The sequence below is a fragment of the Pinus tabuliformis genome, chromosome 1_1 (genome assembly GCF_031772625.1).
Source record: "Pinus tabuliformis cultivar Carrire ecotype Pingquan chromosome 1_1, CPIR1, whole genome shotgun sequence".
Lineage (NCBI taxonomy): Eukaryota > Viridiplantae > Streptophyta > Pinopsida > Pinales > Pinaceae > Pinus > Pinus tabuliformis.
This window is the reverse complement of record NC_142297.1, coordinates 225,426,715-225,435,488: the sequence shown is the minus strand read 5'-3', so window position 1 is coordinate 225,435,488 and position 8,774 is coordinate 225,426,715.

The window sequence follows — 8,774 nt, the reverse complement described above, 5'->3', positions numbered from 1 at the left end:
GCGAAAGAAAAATTCTTTTGGTCTGAATCTCAATAGAAGGCATGCACAGAGTTGAAAGATCACCTCCGCTCGGCACCAGTGCTCGCATTACCATACTTGCAACAACCATTTGAGGTCGAGACAGATGCCTCTGACTATGCTATTTGGGTAGTCCTTACTCAACACGGGCATCCAGTGGCATATCAACGTGATACACTTTCAGACACAATCCGGAAGTATCCCACTTATGACAAAGAGATGTATTCCATATGCAGGCATGCCAATAATGGAAGCATTACATTTTGGGGAAGGAAATGGTCATCCACACAGACCAACGACCCCTGTAGTTCATACAGACCCAAGGGAAATTGCAGAATTATCGCCATCAGAAATGTTCTAGATATGTGCAATAGTTCCATTTGAATATCAAGTATAAGAAGGGTAGCACCAATAATGTTGTAGATTGGCTCAGTTGACCACCGATCATGCCGTTAACCATTGTGATCAACTCTTATGGACACGAGACTTCTGATTGGCCACTTCTCTACAAAAGCGACCCAGAATTTGGCCACACATAGCAGACACTCTTGGATGGTCAGCATGTTCCAGATTTTCACCTCCAGGATGCCCTGTTATGCCACCTAGGTCACCTTTGTGTTCCTTCAAGTGATCATGCCAAGATGATTTGGGAAGCACACTATAGTCGGGCTGCATACCATTTTGGGGTCGCGAAAATGGTGGCAGTACTGTAGAATTATTTCTTTTGGCTGAATCTTCGACAGGATGTCGAGAAGTACATCGGATCATGCACTGCCTACGCCATTGCCAAACCGCCATCAAGAATCAAGGCCTCTATACCCCACTGTCTACCCCTAGTCGACCTTGGGAATCCATCTCCATGGATTACATGTTGGGCCTTCCTTCTACTAAGCATGGAAACGATTGTGTTTTTGTGGTCGTCAATAGGTTTTCAAAGATGGCATTATGGTGGCCTGCAAGAAGAATATCACAGCAGAAGCCACTGCTAAACTCTTCTTTAAACGAGTGTGGGTACACTTTGGGATCCCACAGTCTATCATCTCAGATCATGGACACACAAATCAATCACACTCGCTAGTAGAATATCCAATTGTATCGAGTTGTCAAAGTAGGCCAACCCCTTCACCAGGGCAAGTGGCTCACTAGGGACCAAGTTCAACAGAAGTTTCCTCATCTCATGGAGGAACTCAACGTAATGGGGAACATTGCTTCCTAAGGGGCGAGGAATGATCCAGGTGGATATTGGTGTCCACCCGCCAAGTCCACTTGGAGCCCCACCATTGTTTCTTTCAGCTTTTCAGTTTCCTTAATAGTAGCACAGTTTACTATTTTTAGCAGTTTTTCGGATCCTAAACTTTCGAAGCCGTTTTTAGGCCCTAAACGACGTTTTTTGGGAAAAATGGGAGCAATATGGTTCCATGGTTCAATCTTTCTCTTCCCAAAGTTTCATTTCTCAGATAGCTCTTTCTAATGAGATATTGTGTGCGTCAAACAGAGATCATATGTCAGAGTTACGACCCCGGGAAGCTGATGTACCAATTTACCCAAACGGGGCCCACAATTTGGCGTTTCATCTTCTAGGGTTAGGTTTTTGGATGTTTAAGGTTTTCCATTGTTTATCAACAATAAATAGGCCTTCGAGCCTCATTGTAACACAGTTCAGAGGCATGTAGCCGCCACATCTCTTCTTAGAGATAAGCTACCATCACCCTAGCTAGTTTATTTCCATTTATGTTTGTAAGCGTATTTTAGTATTTTATAGTAATGAAATGAAGTATTATTTCTATTGCATCTTTATATGTATGGTTATATATGTAATTTGTTACATTCCTGTTTAAATACAGACCAGTGGTATCAGAGCGGTCTGCTCTTTCTGTGTCTTTCTTTGCATTTCCCAACGAGGTCGGGATATAAGGAGTTAGGGCTTCAACTGGTCGAACCTTTGCAAGACCATCCTCGTAAATCTTGATGGCCTCCCATGGTGGATGAAAATAAAGACAAGGGGGCAGGAGATCTTATCAAAATCTTGCTCGAAGAGGCCCTTGAGCAACAAAGGAATGCGATGATGGAAAACTTTGCCTAGATCCTTCAGTGGCTACCCAGGGGCGACACATCTACTTCCAGTATCTACTCTGGAGCACCACACCCTTTAAGGTACAAGTTAACTTTGACATTCCCATATTTAAGGGTCAGATAGATGCAAACGTCATAGATAAATGGTTAAATCTACTAGAAGAGTATTTTTTTGTTCATGATTTTTTCGGTCGGGGAAAGATTACTTTTGCTCTTCTCAAAGGCACCCCCCACCTGAAGGACTCGTGGGAAACCTACTGCGAGCAGAAGGATGAAAGTACAACCTCACTGTTTTCAGCCACACCCACTTGGAATTCATTATGAAATGCCATCAAGGAGAAGTACTACCCTATCCGAAGCTATTAGGATCAATACATAAAGTGGACCACGCTGCGACAGGGAAGGGACCAAGACATGCCTGAGTTTACCAATATTTTCCATACCCTTCGCATAAAGTTGGGTATCAAGGATTTGGAGCAGCATTTGGCACTCAAATACCATGGCTTGCATAGGTACATCCAGGAAGAAACACAATTTCTGAACATCTCCTCGCTTGACACGACATACCAATATTTCGTCAAGATCGAGCAAAAATTTAAACATAAGAAGTGAGACTTTGGATCTCTAAATCCAAAGCAAGGAAAAGGTGCCCCCAAACTGTAGAATAAAGGACAAAGCCAAGGTGGGGTGGCCCAAGACAACCCACTAAAGCTACAAGCAAAGAACAGTGCCACAAAGCTGAAAAAGGACATGGGAAGGTGATGTGAGTTCCATAAGAGCTCCACTCACAACACTAGTGAGTGTCGGGCCAAGTAGTCACCAGCGGTCGAGCTAAAGGTTTCAGATTCAGATGCATGTTCTTACTCTAAGTCACAACATGACAAGGGGAATGATAAAGGGAAGCAAATTATCGATGTGGAGCCCAATGCCACCGTTGCCACCACAAAGATCTAGAAGGAGGAACACGAAGATACAGAGGAGGAGGACCGTCTCTTCCACTCCCAGATGTGGGTAAAGGGCTCCTCGCTACAATTCGTTGTCAACAGCGGGAGCCAAAATATCCTAATTTCAATAGAGGTCATGAAGCAGTTGGGCTTACTGACCACAACACATCCACAAACATACACCATCAGGTGGCTTCACCAAGGACGAAATCCTCGCGTGAGCCAGCGGTGTTGCCTTCCATAGAACATCAAGCCCTTCATGGATGAGGTATTGTGTGACGTTGCTCCCCTTGATGTTTGTGATATATTATTAGGACAACCATACTTGTGGCAACGACATGTTGTGTATGAATCAAGACCCCGTGTTGTTATTGTTACTTTGGGAAATAAGTTTTATAGGATACTGGAGGTAGCACCGCCTACAACCATCTCTTTGGTTACTGCAAAAAAATGCAGTAGCTCATTTCCAAAACCGGGAAATTTATTTTACTGATGATATGCCCTCAAGGAAATAAGAAGACGGTTGCCACGATCTCCAGACAAGGACCCTCCGCAAGACAACTACAGATGGACAAAGTCATTGAGGAGTACAAGGACATCTTCACCTTCCCCGCAGGGGTTCCTCTACACTGTCAGGTCAAGCACTCGATCGATCGGACCCCAGGTGTGCTGCTGCCCAGTGGACCAATCTATCAGTGCTCCATTTTGGAGAATGATGAAATCAAGAGGTAGATTTAGGAGCTGTGACAGAAAGGTCACATCCATCTAGGTTCATTGCCCTGTGGGAGCCTGATCGTGTTGGTACAGAAGAAGGATGGGACTTGGAGACTCTATATTGACTATCAGGCACTAAACAAGATTAGTGTCAGTAATAGGTACCCAATCCCATGGATTGATGACCTCCTAAACCAACTAAAGGGGGGAAATATTTCAACAAGATCGATTTGAAGTTAGGATATCATCAGGTACCAATCGAACCCTCTGATGTGTGGAAGACTGCCTTCAAAGCCAAGCAGGGCCTTTTCAAATGGTTGGTTATGCCTTTCAGATTGACGAATGCTCCTGCAACCTTCATGAGGCCAATGGATGACATCATGTGGCCATTCACAAACTCATTTTTAGTGGCATACTTGGATGAAATCCTGATCTTCAACTAGAGTTGGGAAGAGCACCTCCACCACATTCGACAAGTTCTCGAAACACTGCAGCAACACAAGTTATGTGCCAATTTGGAGAAATGCACTTTTGGCCTGACCCAAGTTCAGTATCTAGGATACATTATTGATGAACGAGGGGTGCATGTGGATCCAGGCAAGATCCAAGTCATTCGGAATTGGCCATCTCCAACCACTCTGATAGATCTCGTAGCTTTCTAGGCCTTGCCAACTTCTACCCCAGGTTCGTGTTGGGATTTTCTCATATCACTTGGCCCTTGAATCAAGTCAGCAAGGGAGGAGTGAAAGAAAAATTCTTTTGGTATGAATCTCAATAGAATGCATTCACAGAGTTGAAAGATCACCTCTACTCCTTACTATTGCTCGCATTACCAGACTTGCAACAACCATTTGAGGTCGAGACAGATGCGCCTGACTATGCTATTGGGTGAGTCCTTACTCAACACAGGCATCCAGTGGCATATCATAGTGAGACACTTTCAGACACAGTCTAGAAGTATCCCACTTATGACAAATATATGTATTCCATTGTGCAGGCCTGTCGACAATGGAAGCATTACATTTTGGGGAAGGAAACGGTCATCCACATAGACCACCAACCCCTGCAGTTCATACAGACCCAAGGGAAATTGCAGAATGATCGCCATCAAAAGTGGTCCACATACCTGCAATAGTTCCACTTGAATATCAAGTATAAGAAGGGAAAAACCAATAATGTTGCAGATTTCCTTAGTCTACCACTGATCATGGCGTTAACCACCGTTCTCAACTCTTGTGGGCACAAGACTTATCATTGGCCACTTCTCTACAAAAGCGACCCAGAATTCGGCCACACATACCAGACACTCTTGGAGGATCAGTATGTTCTAGATTTTCACCTCCAGGATGCCTTGTTATGCCACCTAGGTCACCTTTGTGTTCCTTCAAGCGAGCGTGCCAAGATGATTTGGGAAGCATAGTATAGTCAAGTTGTTGGGCATTTCGGGGTCAAGAAAATGGTGGTAGTACTGCAGAAGTATTTCTATTGGCCAAATCTTCGACAGGATGTCAGGATGTACATCAGATCATGCACTGCCTGTGCCATTACCAAACCGACCATCAAGAAGCAAGGCCTCTATACCCCGCTACCTACCCATAGTCGACCTTGGGAATCCATCTCCATGGATTATATGTCAGGCCTTCCTTCTACTGAGCATGGAAATGACTATGTTTTTTTGGTCATTGACAGGTTCTCGAAGATGGCCATTATGGTTTCCTACAAGAAGAGTATCACAATAGAAGCCATTGCTAAACTCTTCTTTGAACGAATTTGGGTACACTTTGGGATCCCACAGTCTATCATCTCATATCATGGATACATAGATCAATCACACTTGCCAGCAGAATATCCAACTGTATCGAGTTCTCGAAGCAAGCCAACTCCTTCACTAGGGTAAGTGACTCACCAAGGACCAAGTTCAGCAGAAGTTTCCTCATCTCATGGAGGAACTCAACGCAATGGGGACCATTGCTTCCTAAGGGGGGAGGAATGATCTAGGTGGATATTGGTGGCCACCTGCCAAGTCCACTTGGACCCCCACCATTGTTTCTTTCATCTTTTCAGCTTCCTTAATTGTAGCACAATTTACTATTTTTAGCAATTTTTCGAGTCCTGAACTTCCGAAGCCATTTTGAGGCCCTAAACAATGTTTTTTATGAAAACTGGCAGTAACATGGGACCTCTTCCCAAAGTTGTATTTCTCGGATAGATCTTTCTAACGAGATATTGTGCACGTCAAAGGGAGATCGTATGCCAAAATTACGACCCTGGAAATTTGATTTACCAATTTACCCAAACGGGGCCCACAGTTTGGCGTTTCATCTTCTAGGGTTATGTTTTTAGATGTTTAGGGTTTTCCATTATTTCTCAACAATAAAGAGGCCTTTGAGCCTCATTGTAACACAGTTCAGAGGCATGTAGCCACCACATCTCTTCTCGGAGATAAGCTACTATCGCCCTAGCTAGTTTATTTCCATTTCTGTTTGTAAGCATATTTCAGTGTTTTACAGTAATGAAATGAAGTACTATTTTTGTTTCATCTCTATATGTATGGTTATATCTGTAATTTGTTGTGTTCCTGTTTAAATCCGGATCAGTGATATCAGAGTGGTGTGCTCTTTCTCTGTCTTTCTTTGCATTTCCCCAATGAGGTCGAGATATAAGGAGTTAGGGCTTGAATGGGAGAACCTTTCCAATACCAGCCTCGCAAATCCCGATGGACTCCCATGGCAGATGAAAATAAAGACGAGGGGGTAGGAGATCCTATCAAAATCTTGCTCAAAGAGGCCCTTGAGCGACGGAGGAACGCGATGATGGATAACTTTGCCCAGATCCTTCAGCGGCTACCCAAGCGTGACACATATACATCCAGTAGCTACTCTGGAAGCGCCACACCTTTTAAGGTACAAGTTAACTTTGACATTCCCATATTTGAGGGTCAGATAGATGCAGACACCGTAGATAAATTGTTAAATCTGCTAGAAGGGTATTTTTTTGTTCATGATTTTTCCGGCCAGGAAAAGATTACTTTTGCTCTTCTCAAAGCCGCCCCCCACGTGAAGAACTAGTAGTAAACCTACTGCAAGCAGAAGGATGAAATTACAGCCTCACTATTTTCAGCCACACCCACTTGGAATTCATTCTAGACTACCATCAAGGAGTAGTACTACTCTGTCGGAAGTTATGAGGATCAATACATAAAGTGGACCATGCTGCGAAAGGGAAGGGACCAAGACATGCCGATGTTTACCAATATTTTCCATACCCTTCGCAGAAAGTTGGGTATGAAGGATTCAGAGAAGCATTTAGTACTCAAATACTGCGGCTCCGTGCATAGGTACATCCAGGAAGAAATAGAATTCTTGAACGTCTTCTCGCTTGGCATGGCATACTGATATGCTGTCAAGATCGAGCAAAAGTTTAAACAGAAGAAGCAAGCCTTTGGATCTACGAATCCGAAGCAAGGGAAAGGTGCCCTCAAACTGCAGAAAAAAGGACAAAGCCAAGGCAGGGCAGCCCAAGACAACCCGCCAAAGTTGCAAGCAAAGAACAATGCCGCGAAGCTAAAAAAGGACATGAGAAAGTGGTTTGAGTTCCATAAGAGCTCCACTCACAACACGAGTGTCGGGCCAAGCAGTCACTGGTGGCCAAGCTAAAGGTTTCAGAACTAGATGCATGTTCCGACTTTGAGTCAAAACTCGACAAGGGGAATGACAAAGGGAAGTAGATTATCGATGTGGAGCCCAACGCCACCGTTGCCACCATGAAGATCCAGAAGGAGGAACCCGAAGATCCAGAGGAGGAGGAGCATCTCTTCCACTCCCAGATGTGGGTAAAGGGCTCCCCACTATAGTTCATTGTCGACAACAGGAGCCAAAAGAACCTCATTTCAAAAGAGGTCATGAAGCGGCTGGGCTTACCGACCACAACACATCCACAACCATACACCATCGAGTGGCTTCACCAAGGACATGATCTTCACGTGAGCCAATAGTGTCGCCTTCCATACAACATCAAGCCCTTCACGGATGAGGTATTGTGTGACATTACTCCCCTTGATGTTTGTGATGTATTATTAGGACAACCATATTTGTGGAAGCGACATTTTGTGTATGAATCAAGGCCCTATGCTGTTATTGTTACTTTGGGAAATAAGTTGTACAGGATATAGGAGGTAGCACCGCCTACTGCCATTTCTTTGGTTACTGCAAAAAATGCATTAAGCTCATTTCCAAAACTGGGAAATTTGTTTTCCTGATGATACGCCCTCATGGAAAGAAGAAGACGGTGACCACAACCTCCAAACTGTTGGGTTGTGTTATATTCTTTCCACGACTAGCCAACATAGTTAACCGGGGGGTTAGAAGGGGGGCGTAGCCCCCTGCCTTGTGTTGATTGCTTAGTAGGGGGATCACAGGGGGTTTGAGGGGTGTAGGTAATGCCACTCTATGGGGTCTGGGTCAGCACCCTAGAAAATTTTGTTTTTGGACCCTATATTAGGCTGGGCAGACCTACCTATGGTTTTGTGCATGATTTTTCGCACATGGTTTTGGATGTGATGGTTTTCAGTCCATGGTTTTGGATGTGATGGTATTCGGTCCATGGTATTGGATTCTTCGACATGTATAAATATGTATTGTAACATTGAAATTAACATAATGAAAAATCAAGCTGGTAGTCCTGGTTTTTGGATCCAAGGGAAATCTTTGTGTATATGTGTTTTATGTGTTATGCTCTCGCATTGTTTACTTTCTGTGTTTTAGAATTCGTATGCAGGTAATTTCTGTATATGGTTAAAACCTACATTTGGTATTAGAGCTATTTTGGCTTCAAGGGAATGCCTTTTTTGCTGAGGGGTTTCACTCGGGCCTATGGTAGACCCTCTTCAGTGGGAGATCTGCGGGATTGATTCTGGTGGTGAAAGAAGATAGCAAGTAGTGGAAAGATAGAGATCAACAAATTTAATGATCAGAGTTTTGAGTTATGGAAACTCAAGATGGAGGATCTATTGGTGGATAAAGATCA